Source organism: Staurois parvus, unplaced genomic scaffold (assembly GCF_062004578.1).
Source record: "Staurois parvus isolate SC_StPar_1 unplaced genomic scaffold, SC_StPar_1.0 ptg000919l, whole genome shotgun sequence".
NCBI classification, from domain to species: domain Eukaryota; kingdom Metazoa; phylum Chordata; class Amphibia; order Anura; family Ranidae; genus Staurois; species Staurois parvus.
The window spans coordinates 884,842-900,201 of record NW_028318715.1 but is presented as its reverse complement, the minus strand read 5'-3'; the positions used below and the strand labels follow the sequence as shown (position 1 = coordinate 900,201).

At 39.5% G+C, this 15,360-nt stretch overlaps 1 protein-coding gene across 1 annotated transcript in view; it reads right to left on the bottom strand.

The window, feature by feature from the left end:
• BMP6 (bone morphogenetic protein 6) overlaps positions 1-15,360 on the bottom strand; it is a 254,745-nt gene that overhangs the window by 44,297 nt on the left and 195,088 nt on the right. The window lies entirely within an intron of this gene.

Sequence of the window (15,360 nt, the reverse complement as noted above, 5' to 3'; positions counted from 1 at the left end):
TTATTTCTATATTAATCCCCCATATACTCCAGGATTAATTTTGACCTTTTAAATTCCTCCCATTTTTTCCAACATATATGGAAACTCTCCATCTTATCCTCACTCAAATACATATCTGATCCACCTTGTTTACCCAATCCTTTATTTTTCGTACCTCCTGTTCCATCCAAAACTTGGGTATCAATCCCTTTGCTCCATTCAGATAGTACAATAAACCATATTTTTTATATTTCTTAAACGAAAGCTTAGTACCATGGAATAGGCAAGTCTCTGGGTCTTTTAGAATATCAACCTCCGTTATTTTCTGAATCAAGCATACTATTTTCTCCCAATACTCTTGAATTTTAGGACACTCCCACCAAATGTGACACATTGTACCTCTACCCCCACATCCATGCCAACATAAAGGTGAGTTGTCTCTATTTAATCTGTGTGCTACACTCGGTGTAATATACCATCTTGCCAAACATTTATAATTCATCTCTACCTCCTTCATATTTACATTTTCGTGGATTAAACTACTGTATATATTTTCTTTTGCTTTTCCACATCCAATATTACTCCTATATCCCTTTCTCATTTCTCTATAAATGATATCCTTATATCCGTGGTTATTCCAGTGAGAATCTTATATATTTTTGAAATCCCATGTTTCCCATCTTCCCGTGTGTCTAATGAGTGCTCAAAAGGGTTCCAATCCTCTCTTGTTCTCAATGGCCTTGGAGGCTTCCCTATAAAGTGTTTCAACTGAAAATAACGCCACTCATCCATTCTCGTGAATATTTCCATCTTTTTTTCCAAATCCTTAAGTGAACCTATTTCCTCCCCCACCATTACATCTCTCAACCGTACGTCTTCCTTCTTTATCCACTTCCCAGTGACACTTTCTTTACCTGGTGGAAAAACTCTGTGAACCATAAGGGCATTAACAGTGAATTATATTCCCACCCCTTTTGTTTATGTAAAACATCCCATACTCTTAACACATTAAGTGTGAAACAGCTTGTGCTATCTGCTAATCCTCGGAATTGTGGAGGTAACCATACAGTTCTACCAAGGCTTGTGTGACTTAGTGTATTTTCTATTTTTACCCAACTTTTCCCATGTGAATTATGTGTCCAATCAAAAATTCTTGTCAGTATTACTGAATTATAGTACCTTTTCAAGTCTGGAACTCCCAGACCACCTTTCTCTTTATTTCTACTTAAGATTTTTTTAGCTTATTCTAGGTTTTATTTCTCCATATAAATCTTGTTAACATTTTTTTAATAATTCTAAAATATACTTGTAGTAGTTTAATTGGTATCATTTGGAATTTGTATAGAATTTTTGGAACAATTACCATTTTTATCAAATTTATACGACCTATCCATGACAGAGTTGCCCCACCTAGTTTTCTTAATTCATCCTCAATCTCATTTAATAATGGGATATAATTTGATCTATATAAATTCTTGGAAGATACAGTTAATTTTACACCTAAATATTTTAATTCTTTTTCTCTCCATAAAAAAGGAAATTCCTCCTGTAGCATATTTTTCTTGCTATTTAAAAGATTTATATTTAAAATCTCTGTTTTAGTTGGACTCATTTTTAAATTTGACATCTCCCCATATTCCTTTAATGATTTCATTAAATTTGGCAATGTTATCCTTGGATTTCCCACGTAGAACAACATATCATCTGCATAAGCTGCCACCTTATGCTCTGTATCTCCTATCCTAATACTTTTTATATCTATGTTATTCCTTATTGTAGCCAGCAGAGATTCCGAAGATAGAACGTACAACAGTGGAGACAAAGGACATCCCTGTCTTGTTCCATTTTGCATCCTAAAGTACTCTGATAGTTCCCCATTAACCATGACTGCTGCAGAGGGTTGACTATATAATTTCCTTAACCTTTCTCTCATTCTGTGTCCCATCCCCAATACTTCCAGTGTATCCAACATATAACCTCAATCTACTCTATCAAATGCCTTTTCAGCGTCTATCGAAAGAACCACCGTAGGGATATTCGTGTATCTGCAGCCGGTCACTTAACCACCCAGCGTCCTCCGTTCCCCAGCAATCAGGGACTTTCTGCCCTTCGGCTCCAATTCCTCCCATACACCTCCTGGGAACCGAGGACTTGCGGGACACAGACCGGGTGCAGGAGCACTCCCATGGGATCTGGCAGCAAGCATGTCTCCCTCCTCCTTCCTGGCTATCCGAAGGTCATGACGACCTGTTAGTTGGGCGCTGGGGGAGCCTGGGTTCGGGAGATCTCACAACAATCTCCCGATCAGCGCCATGCACAGGCTCCTCCCCCTCTACATTACATAATTGTATATGAGCTTTTAATTTGGTAAGGCAGCAGTGAAGAGCCAGCCCAGCAGATCTCTCAAATTCCTAAAACTTTTTCACAGTACGTAATCAGCTTATAAGTGATACAGAAAATAGATATGGAATGCAACATAAAACATTTCTTATTTTTCAGCCTTGCCAACAAAAAAAAAAATGGGACCGTACAAAAATCTGTTTCTATTATTTTATTAAAACAGAGATCATGGGCGCATGCCCACCTTCTGAAGAATGACCAACAGCTGAACTTAGCTACGTTTGCACTGAGGAATCCTGTACTAATCCTGCAGTGTTTATATGTTTGCCCCAGGCCAGTACAAGGTACTGTCCAGAATATCCCTAAACTGTTAAGTATATATTTTTGAGTTGGCTCAACCCAATCTGTGGCGGTTATTCCCGATATATTCTAACTAGATGACAAAGGGTAGAATTTCCATTTTATTGTGCAACATCCAGAAGTTAGATAACAAGATAAAACACTCTTTGGTCTTTAGTTATCATAAGAGATATGACTCTTACATTGTCCTTTTACAAGAAACACATTTTTTTTGGTTCTAAAATTATGGTCTTTAAGAGACCACAAATAGCTCATATGTTCCATCTACTCCTCCTATGCTTAACGAGATTGTGACTGACCTTTCAGGTTCATATATCATCCTTATTGTTTCAATAGCCACAGTTCATTATACTATTGTTAATGTTTTTTTATCCCTACACCTTTAAGGTGGATAGATTGAACTCTCTTAGGGAAAAATTACCCACCAGTAGCTAGGTTACATTTATTAATTTCAGGAAGCTTTAACCACTTGCCCTCCTGAGGATTTACCCCCCTTAATGACCAGGCCTCTTTTTGCTGCTTGGCGCTGCACTAATTCAACTGATAATTGCGTGGTCATGCAATGCTGCACCCAAATGAAATTTACGTCCTTTTTTTTCACACAAATAGAGCTTTCTTTCGGTGGTATTTGATCACCTGTGCGCTTTTTATTTTTCACGCTATAAACAAAAAAAGACCAAAAATTTTGAAGAAAAACAATATTTTTTACTTTCAGCTATAAAAAATATATAGTAAACTCAAAGTTGGTTATAAATGTAGGCCAAAATGTATTCTGCTACATGTTTTTGGTAAAAAAAATCCCAATAAGTGTATATTGATTGCTTTGTGCGAAAGTTATAGCGTCTACAAACTATGGTATAGATACTGCAATTTACGCCATTTTTTGCTATGCAGCCCTGCGCTAGTTTAACGGACAATTGTGCGGTCATGCAATTGGTACATAAATGAAATTTACATCCTTTTTTTCCCACAAATTGAGCTTTCTTTTGGTGGTATTTGATCGCCTGTGAGTTTTTTATTTTTTGCTCTATAAAAAAAAAGGATGACAATTTTGAGGGAAAAAAAACAATATTTTGGACTTTTTGCTATAAAACATGTCCAGTAAAAAAAAATGTAAAAATCAAATTTTGTCATAAATTTGTGCCAAAATGCATTCTGCGACATGTCTTTTCTAAAAAAAAAACAATACGTGTAAATTAATTGGTTTACGTGAAAGTTATAGCGTTTACAAATGGCGGTAAAGATACTGGGATTTTTATTATTTTTTATACTAATGGTGGCAATCAGTGACTTATGGCGGCGATCAGCGACTTATGGCAGGACTGCGGGACTGCGGCGGACATTCTGACACTGGGGGGAACTGACTTGGGGTCACTGACATCTCCAGTGACACCAATACAGTGATTAGTGCAAAAAAAAAAAACACTGACACTGTACTAATGGCACTAGGGAGGAAGGGGTTAACTTTTTTATTTACTGAAAGGGTTAACTGTGTGAGGGGAGTGTTTTACTAGGGGGCGGGGGTGTGTACTGCACGGGAACAAGGCTGATCCAGAGAGATAAACTCTTCTCTCTGGATCAGCATGTCAGGAGCTGACAGGGGACTGACAGAAAGCGCGGCTGCAGTGTAAACACTGCAGCCGTCCTCTCTGTCAGTGATTGCCGCTAATCACCGGGACACGGTAGGTAATGACAGGCCGTGACCCGGTTACTGACACCCGCAGACACGATCAGCGGGACAGGTAGGGCGGGCACGTTTTAAAAAGTGGTTTTACCCAGCCGTGCCGACCTGCCACCGTATTTCTACAGTGGCTGGTCGGCAAGAAGTTAATGTAGTCTTGTCTCCAGAAATTGACAGACTATGGGGCTAGCACTCTTGCTACACCCCTTGGAGTGTGTACATACAATTCTAATTTAAGGAACTGAAGTCTAGCGGAAAGTCTAGGTGGCAGAACTCCAGCTGTAGGGAGTATTCCTGTGCCTCTCATGCACACCAGACTATATCTAGAATTGAGCTTGTTTTACCTGTCATGACACACTTACTCTTGTTCAGAATATTAGATACTTTCCTAGAACTATCTCAGATCAAGTAACCCTGCAATTAAGAGTTCAAAAAGCTCATCCTCTGGGAATTCATATATGATGCATGGGTTCTCTTTGGCTAGATGAACCTTTAATCCTATATCAATGAAGGGATACGACAGACCCATACTGGGCTGGGAATCTTGCTGATCCAGGTGTGTTAATGTTTGTTAAGTGGGGTGCCTACAAGGTGGTAGCAAGGGAGGGCTTTTATTGATTCCCCTAAGTCTTTCAGAAAAGCCCTAGTGGAATTCTGTACTTCGGTGGCCAAGGCCTCTACCTTGGTGAAGGCCAAATTTATTTGTTATCCTAAATAAATTTTTCTGTTATCCTAAATATCAGAGATTAAGGGCTGCAGGCTGTACAATCTACTCCTCCAAAAAATGTTGCATTCTACTTATTTGATCTTCGAGTTCGGAGATAGGGCTGGTAAAACATTGGCATAACTTACCAGGACAGAAACGGCACCTAATATTATACTCCAGATAAAAAGTCCAGGAGATGCTAGTTGACAATATCTTGTAAGCCTTAACTGATTTTTCTTTTTCTTTATATAGGTTTACTATCACTTACAGAACTCATAGGATGAGCTGCTGGTCTATTTATCTTCTGTACATCTTCCTAAGCTGACAACTCAGGAGCGGCAAACAAAGGAGCTGATAGAGACCACCAAAACCTTTATGAATCATAAGACCCTGGGAACTAGATGGGCTACCAGCTGAGTGGTACATTAAATTTAAATGATTGCACCTCACCTACTGCGTAATAAAAGTACAGAAGTTTTTTTCCCCATGTCTTTATTGGAGTCATTGGTGGTTTTTGTCCCTAAAATGATCAAGGACCATCTGTATTGTGATATCATTCACGTCAATATCACTAATTATTAGGAAATTTAATTATGCCATTCCCTCACTGATTTCTCCAGATCTAACTGGATTCATTCCAGGCATATCAACTGGCTCTAATAGGAGACAACTAATCACTAATTTGCAAGTCATTTGCAACACGAAAGTCATAGACTAGTAGTGTCTTTTGACATCCACAAGGTCTTTGACAAAATGCAATTGCCTTATCTACCTCATCTATTTACGATACTGGAAAAATTCAGCTTCAGACTGAAGTTTGTAGGATGGATTAGGCTGCTGCCCACTACACATTTAGCTAGGATTAGGGTAAATGGTAATACATCCATTTCTAACTCCAGAAATTACAAAGCACCTCATTCACTCCCTCATTATATCACGACTTGACTACTGTAACTCCCTCCTTGCCGGCCTACCTCAACACAGGCTATCCCCGCTTCAGTCTATCCTGAATTCTGCGGCCAGACTCATCCACCTTACTAACCACTCAATATCCGCCACCCCCCTCTACCAATCCCTCCACTGGCTTCCGATTGCCCAACGCATAAAATTCTAATTATTAACATTGACGTACAAAGCTGTTCATAACACTGCCCCCAACTACATCACCGACTTGATATCCATCTACCACTCAAAATGCACTCTCCGCTCCTCACAAGACCTCCTACTCTCTAGTTCCGTGGTCTCCTCCTCCCATGCGCGTCTCCAGGACTTCTCCAGGACTTCCCCCATCCTCTGGAACTCACTACCCCAATCCATCAGACTCTCACCTACCCTCCTCACCTTTAGGCGCACCCTGAAAACCCATCTCTTCAGAGAAGCCTACTCCGCCCTCACCTAATTGCCCATCTCCTTCGCTCTTCCCACCACTCCATCCCCCATAGCTATTTCCTCCTGTATCACCATCCCCTCCCTCCTAGATTGTAAGCTCCAAGGAGCAGGGCCCTCGAAACCCTTGTGTATTGTATTGTTACTGTGCTGTCTCGTGTACTGTCTCCCATTATAATGTACAGCGCTCAGCAAACTGTTGGCGCTATATAAATACTGTATAATAATAATAATAATGGTAACATCTCTGACACACTTTAGATATTTAAGGGCACGAGATAGGGATGTACTTTGTCACCCCTTCTCTTTGCCTTGGTCAGAGAGCCTTTGGCCAAGCTTTTTACACTCTTGTTGCTCTATCCCAGGGTGCTTAGTTGGATGTCTGGAGAAAAAAAGTCCTTCTACACCAGTGGTTCTCAACCTTCCTAATGCCGCGACCCTTTAATACAATTCCTCATGTTGTGGTGACCCCAACCATAAAACTATTTTCGTTGCTACTTCATAACTGCAGCAGCTCTTCTCATTCCTGCCATACAAGGTGTCACACCTCCCCCATCCCCACCACACAGAGCTGCCAGCTCTCTTCACACATGGCCCGCTCTCACCTCCTCACTGACGCCATCTTGGATCCGCTCTCCCCCCTCCTCCACCCAGTCCCCAGCTAGCCGGCTCCCTGACAGAGGCCACTCCCAATCTTAGGACGTCAAAACTTCTTCACTGGCGCTTCCCGTTGACACGTCACCTCGTCTGGTTGGTCAAGTTCTAGTCCGCCCTGCATTTAGAGCTGGGGATGATGTCGCTGCTCAGCGATGATTGGGGGAGCAGTGCAGACAATGGGAGGGGTGGATGTTATGGGAGATGATAGGCTGGGGCAGAGAAGTCAGGTCTCATCACTGCTGACTGTTCTCTTACTCGTATGTGGGCGTATCTGCATGGGGGCGGACCCACCTGGAGATAGAGGAGCGGTGTCTCAGTTCCTAAGACCATCGGAAATATATTTTTTCCGATGGTCTTAGGCGACCCCTGTGAAAGGGTCCCCAAAGGGGTTCGCGACCCACAGGTTGAGAACCGCTGTTCTACACAGACATTATTATTTTTTATTATTATACAGGATTTATATAGCACCAACAGTTTGCAATACAGCAACAATACAGTTCAATACGAAAGGGAAAGGAGGGCCCTGCTCCTTGGAGCTTACAATCTAGGAGATAAAAATAATAATAATAAATATATATATATATACATATATATATATATATATATATAAACACACACACTATATAATTATATTATATTTTATGTCACTTCCTCTATGTTTTCCTGATTTCCCCTGTGTGGTTCTTACCTCCTTTCTGTGTGGCTCAAACCCTCCTAGATTATCACTGGAAACACTGCAACTTCCAGTGAATAAGGGAGTGAATAAGTGTGGGCTAGCACTACAATACTTATATTTATACTACGTAGCATTAAAATGTACAAATATTTATTGGTGCTCGTGCCCACAAGCTAATAAATTAGTCTCAACAGTGGAGGATGCTATACTTACATCCTTTGAGACCATGAGTAATGTTTCACAGGTGATATCTCTCATACTCAGGAGTGGAAATACTAAACATGTACCTTACTCTGCAACACTGGTGTCTCCAATGATACTTATTTCACTCAATCTAAAGTTTATTCTTGGAATACTCCTCTATGGTGCAATCCTCAGCTTCCAGAACTATCTAGCCTCTCTGGAGAAACCTGTTGGATGGGATTCAGAATTAAATATCTTCACCAGCTTTACTCAGGAACTAATTTTAAATATTTTGGAGTTTTTTTGCTGGGAATACCAGATCCCCAGGACATGGTTTTCCTGATATATGAACTTTGACATGCAATGACAGCCTAAATTGGGGTTAGCAGATGTTATATTACAACCATAAGCCTTTGAGAAAATGCTGATGACTTCTGAACATACAAAATAATTTCCACCTGCTACTCAATTCTGATGTCCCTGAAATCTAGTAAACTTGATAAACTATTTAATAAATGGGAATTAGATATCCCTAATATTTAGGCAGAAGATTTTTAACAACTTTTCATCCAGGGACAAGCTGATTCCACTACAATTTTTACACCAAAACAATTTTATGAAACCGATCCCATCATCCTCTTTCTTTAGGTGCTCAAACGAGGGGGCAGTATTTCTTCATTTGATGTATGAGACCTCTAAGCGATTAAACTATTTTGGTCACAATGATTTAGTACTCCCAATATTTGCAATCTCTTTTGGCATATTCTAAGCCCTCAATTTACCAAATGACTACAATTTCTCTATGCCTCTTCCATAGCAAGAGTTTGTTTCAATGGGTGGATACAAGGTTTTTCCACTCCCCAGGGACACTAAGCAGGAATATCCTTTCTCCCCTACTGTACTCTATTGCAGTAGAGCATCTGGCTGCCCGAATCAGGGAACATTCCTATATTAATGCAGTTATTAACATGTTGAAATAAGTTGAATTTTTTACAGACAATATGATTTTATAATTAGAGAACTCAGACCTTTCACTTAATACTGTTCTCATGTTTATTACTGATTTTTATTCAGGGCTTAAACGGTAACTTGTCAAAATCACAAATTTCGCCTACTGATTGTTTCTCTGTTACTAGTAATCAGGTAATCTCACTTCTGTTTTGCAGGACTGGTATAATTAGATATCCTGGTATTGACATTTCCAGGGAACTCAGGATTTTATCTGTAGATCTGTGAACCCCTGCTTACTACTATTGCAACTAAGATTGGCATATGGAAATAATTTGTCTATTTCCCATTTATTGTGTTTACATATTCTAATACAGCTGCTCCATAAAATTTTCTTAAAATATTTCACAAAATATCTATGTCTTTATACATCTATCCATAATAACAATAACTATATACATCTGTCGCAATTAGTTAATTTACTTGAATGACATAGAACTGTGAACACCAAACCAAATGTAATCCCCTTTAACAAGTTCAGGAAAAAATGTACAATTATGCAGTCACTTCAAAATATAAATGTAGTCACTTTATATGTGCAATCTGATGTATCCAAGATTCATTCTCATTGGCGGTCAAACCCATCTTACTCTTCCACCACAAGTCATGATCCCTTCACCTAAATTTGAAACTGCACTCACCAGCTCCTTTGATTTCAATAATGGAAGGGCAGTCATGCTTTATATGAATATAACTCCACAAAGCTGCAAACCATCACTCCTTCCCCTTATCTCCTCTCTCATGCCACCAAACGTGATTGGTGTCTGCTCTTGACATAGGCTTTTTACTCTGATTCCAACATCATGTGTTTTGTCATCAGTTAAATGAAATCAAGTACATAGTATAAAATCATTATAAATGTAATAAAATATCTGTATAAAATATTGCACTCACATATTATAAGTGCTCATTAGCAATATATAAGACAACCCAAATCAGCAGATGTTTTCAAATATATCGACCTTGAACCTAAACCTTGATTTACCTTCCCCATCCCCCTCTATGTATATACTGTAGTTGTGAAATTTTGTAATAAAGACCTATTGATTCAACATGATTAAAAAAAACATTCAAAAGAAAAAAATCCAAATAATGAATATAAAAGTCAGTATAAAATCTATATATACATACATATGTATACTTGTGACAATCTTTTTTGTGATACATACCTGTGATTTTTATAATATATAATCTATTATACATCACTAATAAAGCATTTAATGTCTATCTCTATATTTAATCCCTTAGGGTACAGGCAATTTATTTCAATTATCCAGATTATTTCTTTTTCGAGGAGACTTGTTAAAGGGGATTTCATTTGGTTCGGAGCCTTCGCAGTTGTATGTGTTTCACCTAAATTAAAGTATAACTAAAGGCATTTTTTTAGTTTTGGATAGAGTGGAGATGGATTAGAGCCTCTGTCAGGTTTTTATTGCTGTCTGTGTCTGTATGTCACCCTATTTGTCATGTTTACTGCTATCATTGAAAGTGAAAGTAAAAGGAAAACACAAATTTTGGGTTGACACTAAAACTGGCATAGAAGGAGGATCTTCCAATGAGGACACTAGTTCTGGTAACCCTGGTGACACCCTAGGATTCCCTCACTTTGCAGGAATTTTCTCTCACTTCCTGTTTTGACTATGGGACAGAAAGTGAAGGGAAATCTCTCCAAAGGGACACAGATGGCAAAAAACGGACAGGGGTTATAACTGTCTCTTACTCTAACCAAAACAAAAAATATTTGTCTTTAGGTCTACATTAACACTTTCTTTAAGATAGTTTATAGTTATTATTGCATACCTCCCAGTTTTTTGAGATGGGAACAAGGGACACCTTTCAGCAAATGTATGTAGGCATAGGGCACACCCCCTGCCATGCCCTTTTAATGGAGAATTATACAAAAAAAGATTAGTTAAACCCACAAATGCTTTTTTTTTTTACAACTACTATTCCTTTATACTGACTTTTGAACTTCACAAATGCAACCATTTAGAAACTGGATGAAAGGTTTAGCTCAGTGAAACACTTTTTGAAAGATAAATAATGCATTTTATATACAACTATATAGATCAGATCAGAATGAGGGACAAATGAGGAGGAAAGAAGGACAGAGTGACTTTGTTCCAAATCAGGGACAATGCCTAGAAATCAGGGACAGTTGGGAGGTATGTTATTGTTATTAGTGATGATGATGTATAATAACAAGTAGCACTGCATCTTTACATATATAAATATGATTGGCATATAGTTTAAGCTCCCATGGGATTAGTTAACAATGTTAAAATGATTCTTCTTCCCAAAATTCTTTATGTTCTTTGTCACTCACCAGTTTGCCCCTGAAAATTTTTCAAGTGTTAGAATCCCTACTTAAATTTTTTATCTGGGGTTCCAGCAGATACAAATTGAACCAGTCCACTTTGAAACATTAAGGATTTGGGAGGCCTGGTCCTGCCAGACCAGACTTCAATTTATACTACTTGGCTTCGCAGACTTCTCATATTTTCCATTGGCACAATTCCAAAGCCCCCTGGTTCATGTACCTTATGACCCCCGACAGTACTACCCCTCCCCTAGATCCTCTTGCTATTATTAATTGCAGCTTCAAAGGTTAACCGCACAGGTCTACAGTCTTCCAACCTGATGTTTACTCAGTGTTTCAAAACTTGGGACACAGCTATGGGGGTTAACAGTCACACTAAGCACTGGCAGATCTGAACTGATAGGGAACTCAAATCCTTTTTGGATCTAAAATAAGAATGTAATTTACCAAATGTTATAGTTTTCTGATACCTTTAGCTTAGATATGCGATCACCGGTCAATTTGGACCTGTATACTTGCAGATAATTGTTTGACAGTCACTATGGTTAGAGGTTTTCCCAAACAAACTATTTCTGAATTCTAAGCAACCTTCTAGGACCCCAGGATTATAATAAAAATGTTTTGTGGTAAGCTGATTGAGGTCCTATTGATGGTGAGATTTTAGAAGAGGTATTAACCAGTCACCAGGGGCGGACTCACCATTTAGGCACTTGGGCACTGCCCGAGGGCCCAGGGTCAGTAGGGGGCCCCATGAGATGCCCCTGGTACCTTTCATATGCTTTTTTGGGTGTGGTTTGAGTGTGGGAGAGGACACAGGGGCCCCATTATTTCCTATTGCCCGGGGGCCCCATGAGTTGTCAGTCCACCCCTGCCAGTCACCAATTAATCTCCTTGAAATTTACTGATAAGCTCACTCATCTATTTAAACTTCATCACACCTTTGTCACCAACTCAGTTACCAAGATACAAACTCTTTTATATACAGTATCAAGCGGCCTATGGCTCCTTTTTCCACCAGCCCAGGTCATGCCCACAAATACAGGCTTATTGAAAACAAATAATAATTATTGCATGACATCATGGGTACAACTAGAACCTCGGTTATGCCTGCTGGATCCTCTTGAATCTTTAGAATGAAATATTTACTTGTGCACCTTTGCATGAGGTATTGGCCAAGAAACTGATAGCTAAGGTGTGGATTCAAGCCTACTTCACAACAACTGGCTCCTGCTGCTGTGTGAGCCAATGAGGAGAAAGAGGCCTGGGAGACTATGCACATCACTGGATCAAGATGGGATTCAGGTAAGTATGAGGATAGAGGGGCTGAGGCGGGAGCAACGCCTGGAAGGTTTTTTTTACTTTAATGCAATGAATGCATTAATGTGAAACACCTTCTGCCTTTAGAACCACTTTAAGTATTTCACAACAGTAAGAACAACCAAAAAACAGCCAAAAAAATGATAAAAAACTAAGAGGGATGCATACTGCATTTTGTAAATCATCCACAATACACTGATGACATGTTTGCTCTGTGAGGCTGAATGAGGGAGATATACATGTGTATGGCAGCTAGTCTTAGTCTTTAAAAAAGCCTTCTATCCTAAAATAAAGACAGATCTTTGCCCTTTTGTCCAGCTGGTGACAGTGTCACTAAATGAGACCTCAACAAGTTTGTTAATGTCTATGGATGAAGAAGAAAAGAATCCAGTCTGCCAGAATGATCAGCCAAGGGTGCCTCACCCTACCCATAGGCATAAAGACGTTAACGTATATGTAAACCCTCACCTTATAAAACAACCCATGCAGTGTACAATAGAAATGAAAGGGAACACATTTATGTATAGATATAAAAAACATTATAAATACATGTTTCCCCTTTTTTTCACACTCCCTGTGTTCTCAGCTATACAAGGAGAGCTACAGGAGAAGAAACAGCAGCACACTGATCTTCCCAAAAAATGGATGTGCAGGGGGTGGCGTTGGGGGCCTGTCAGGTGAAGTCTGATGATTGGAGGAGAGCAGGTTCAGTTCCCAGCACAGATAGAAAACTGACCACACTGTGCTCTTGTGGTAGGTTTTAATAGGAAAACAGAGGGACTAATAGGAACATCTGGGATTTAACATAAAGGAAACAATACAAAGAGAACAGGATAATATTTCTTTTAAGTACATGGTACAGCAGTCACATATCAGGAATATGAAGTGTTGGGTTTACATATTCTTTAAGCATCAGTGTAATACAATGAGGACCATCCTGGGTCTTGGGTACCTTTTAAAAGCTACATTGTGTTTTTGTGAGCCTAAAGCTGAAATCCAGCCATGGTATATTTTTTCCAGCTTGGACCACTGACACCAGACCTGGACGATGCCCTTGGAAGCTGGAAATCAATGCAGTAGACAATGCTTCTTCAGTGACTTCCACTTTCTTTTCATCCCATGCTAACACATTCTCTGGAGGTCGACCGCTCAACACAAACACTGAAAACATCCAGAGAATGTTTTGCATTTTCTGAATGAATGCAAAGTGTTTTCTGATTGGACAAAGTGGAGAGGTGAGGCAAGGTGGTGAGAGCTGAGCAGAGCTGGGTGACAGTTGCTTGAACAAGGGCCATCATGGCAACATCACCAGAAATTCTTTTAATAAAGGCTGGAAATTTACAAAGATTGAAAGCAGTTTAGAAATTACACAAACATGTCAAGGCTTATATTAGATTTTAGTGATTGGGCTTATATACAGTTTAAAATGGAACTTCACTCGCTCAATTGACATTGACCATTTTTTATCAATGTGTTTGCTTCTTCTCCAGGTGGGTCCGCTACACAGTCCCTTCACCTCCTGTGTATTCAGGTGTAAGCACCACTCATCCACATCCATGGGAGCAAGAAAACACGGTCAACGCGTTTCACTCTGCAGCACAATGACAGTGTTTCCTTTCTTCCACAGTGTCTAATGTTGCTGTCAGTGGCGGACTGACCATTCGGGCACTCGAGCACTGCCCGAGAGCCTGGGGTCAGTAGAGGGCCCCACGAGATGCCCCTGGTACCTTTCATAGGCTTTTTTGGGTGTGGTTTGAATGTGGGTGAGGACACAGGGGCCCCATGATCCCCTATTGCCTGGGGGCCCCATGAGTTGTCAGTCCGCCCCTGGTTGCTGTATACGGCGTTTTAAAGATTACCAATAAAGTGGATGCGCTTTTCAACTGTGCAGCCCTTTGAATCCTATTGCATTTGTTCCACGTGGCTATTTTTAATCCACATGCTTCTAGGATTAGTAAATAGATAGGAAGGTATATTGTATTTACTTTTTTTTAGACTTTTTTTTGTACATTTCTTCAGTCACTTCCTTGTTTCTAGGCCTAAGCAAATGATGCATTATATCCCAGAAGTCTTCGGGGGGGAGGGGTTTTCTCAGCTAAGCACATCCTCTTGCCTGCATGCCTGAGCTTAGGGCAGATGGATTCAAGAAAGTAAATACAACATGAATTATCACTCAAGATAGCCAGAAATGCTAGGGAGTGTTTAGTAACGGGATTTCTCAGAAAAACAAAGCATGGGGACATTGATGAATGGGGGAGTTTACTTTCAATATTCAACATGAATTAAATGGTGTTTTTGGTTTGTGGTGCTCAGATGCAGTGTAGTTCTGCTTCATGCACTATATAATTAATTACAACATGTTAACTTTAGCCAAAGAATGCTGCCAAGGAGCTGAAACATTGTTAAAAGCATCTTTTGTAAAAAGTAGAAAAGGGGGGGGGGGTTTACATTTAAATACAAGCTGACTTTCAAAGCCATTTTCAAACTAGATTTTTTGTGTAAGATGTTCAATATAGTTCCATACATTTACCAGCCAGGTAACAAAATATATATTATGTATTGCTCTTGCTACAACTTTGCTGTATTTTCTTAATTCTTTGATTATTTATTTTCCATTTTGATATGTAATTTAAATGTCTGATCTAAGAAAACGGACATTTCATTATGACTGTGGCTACACTTTTTGTATTAGGAAATGATTGGATGATATCAGAAAAGTGTTGCCAAGAAAAAGGGTAGACCTGTGC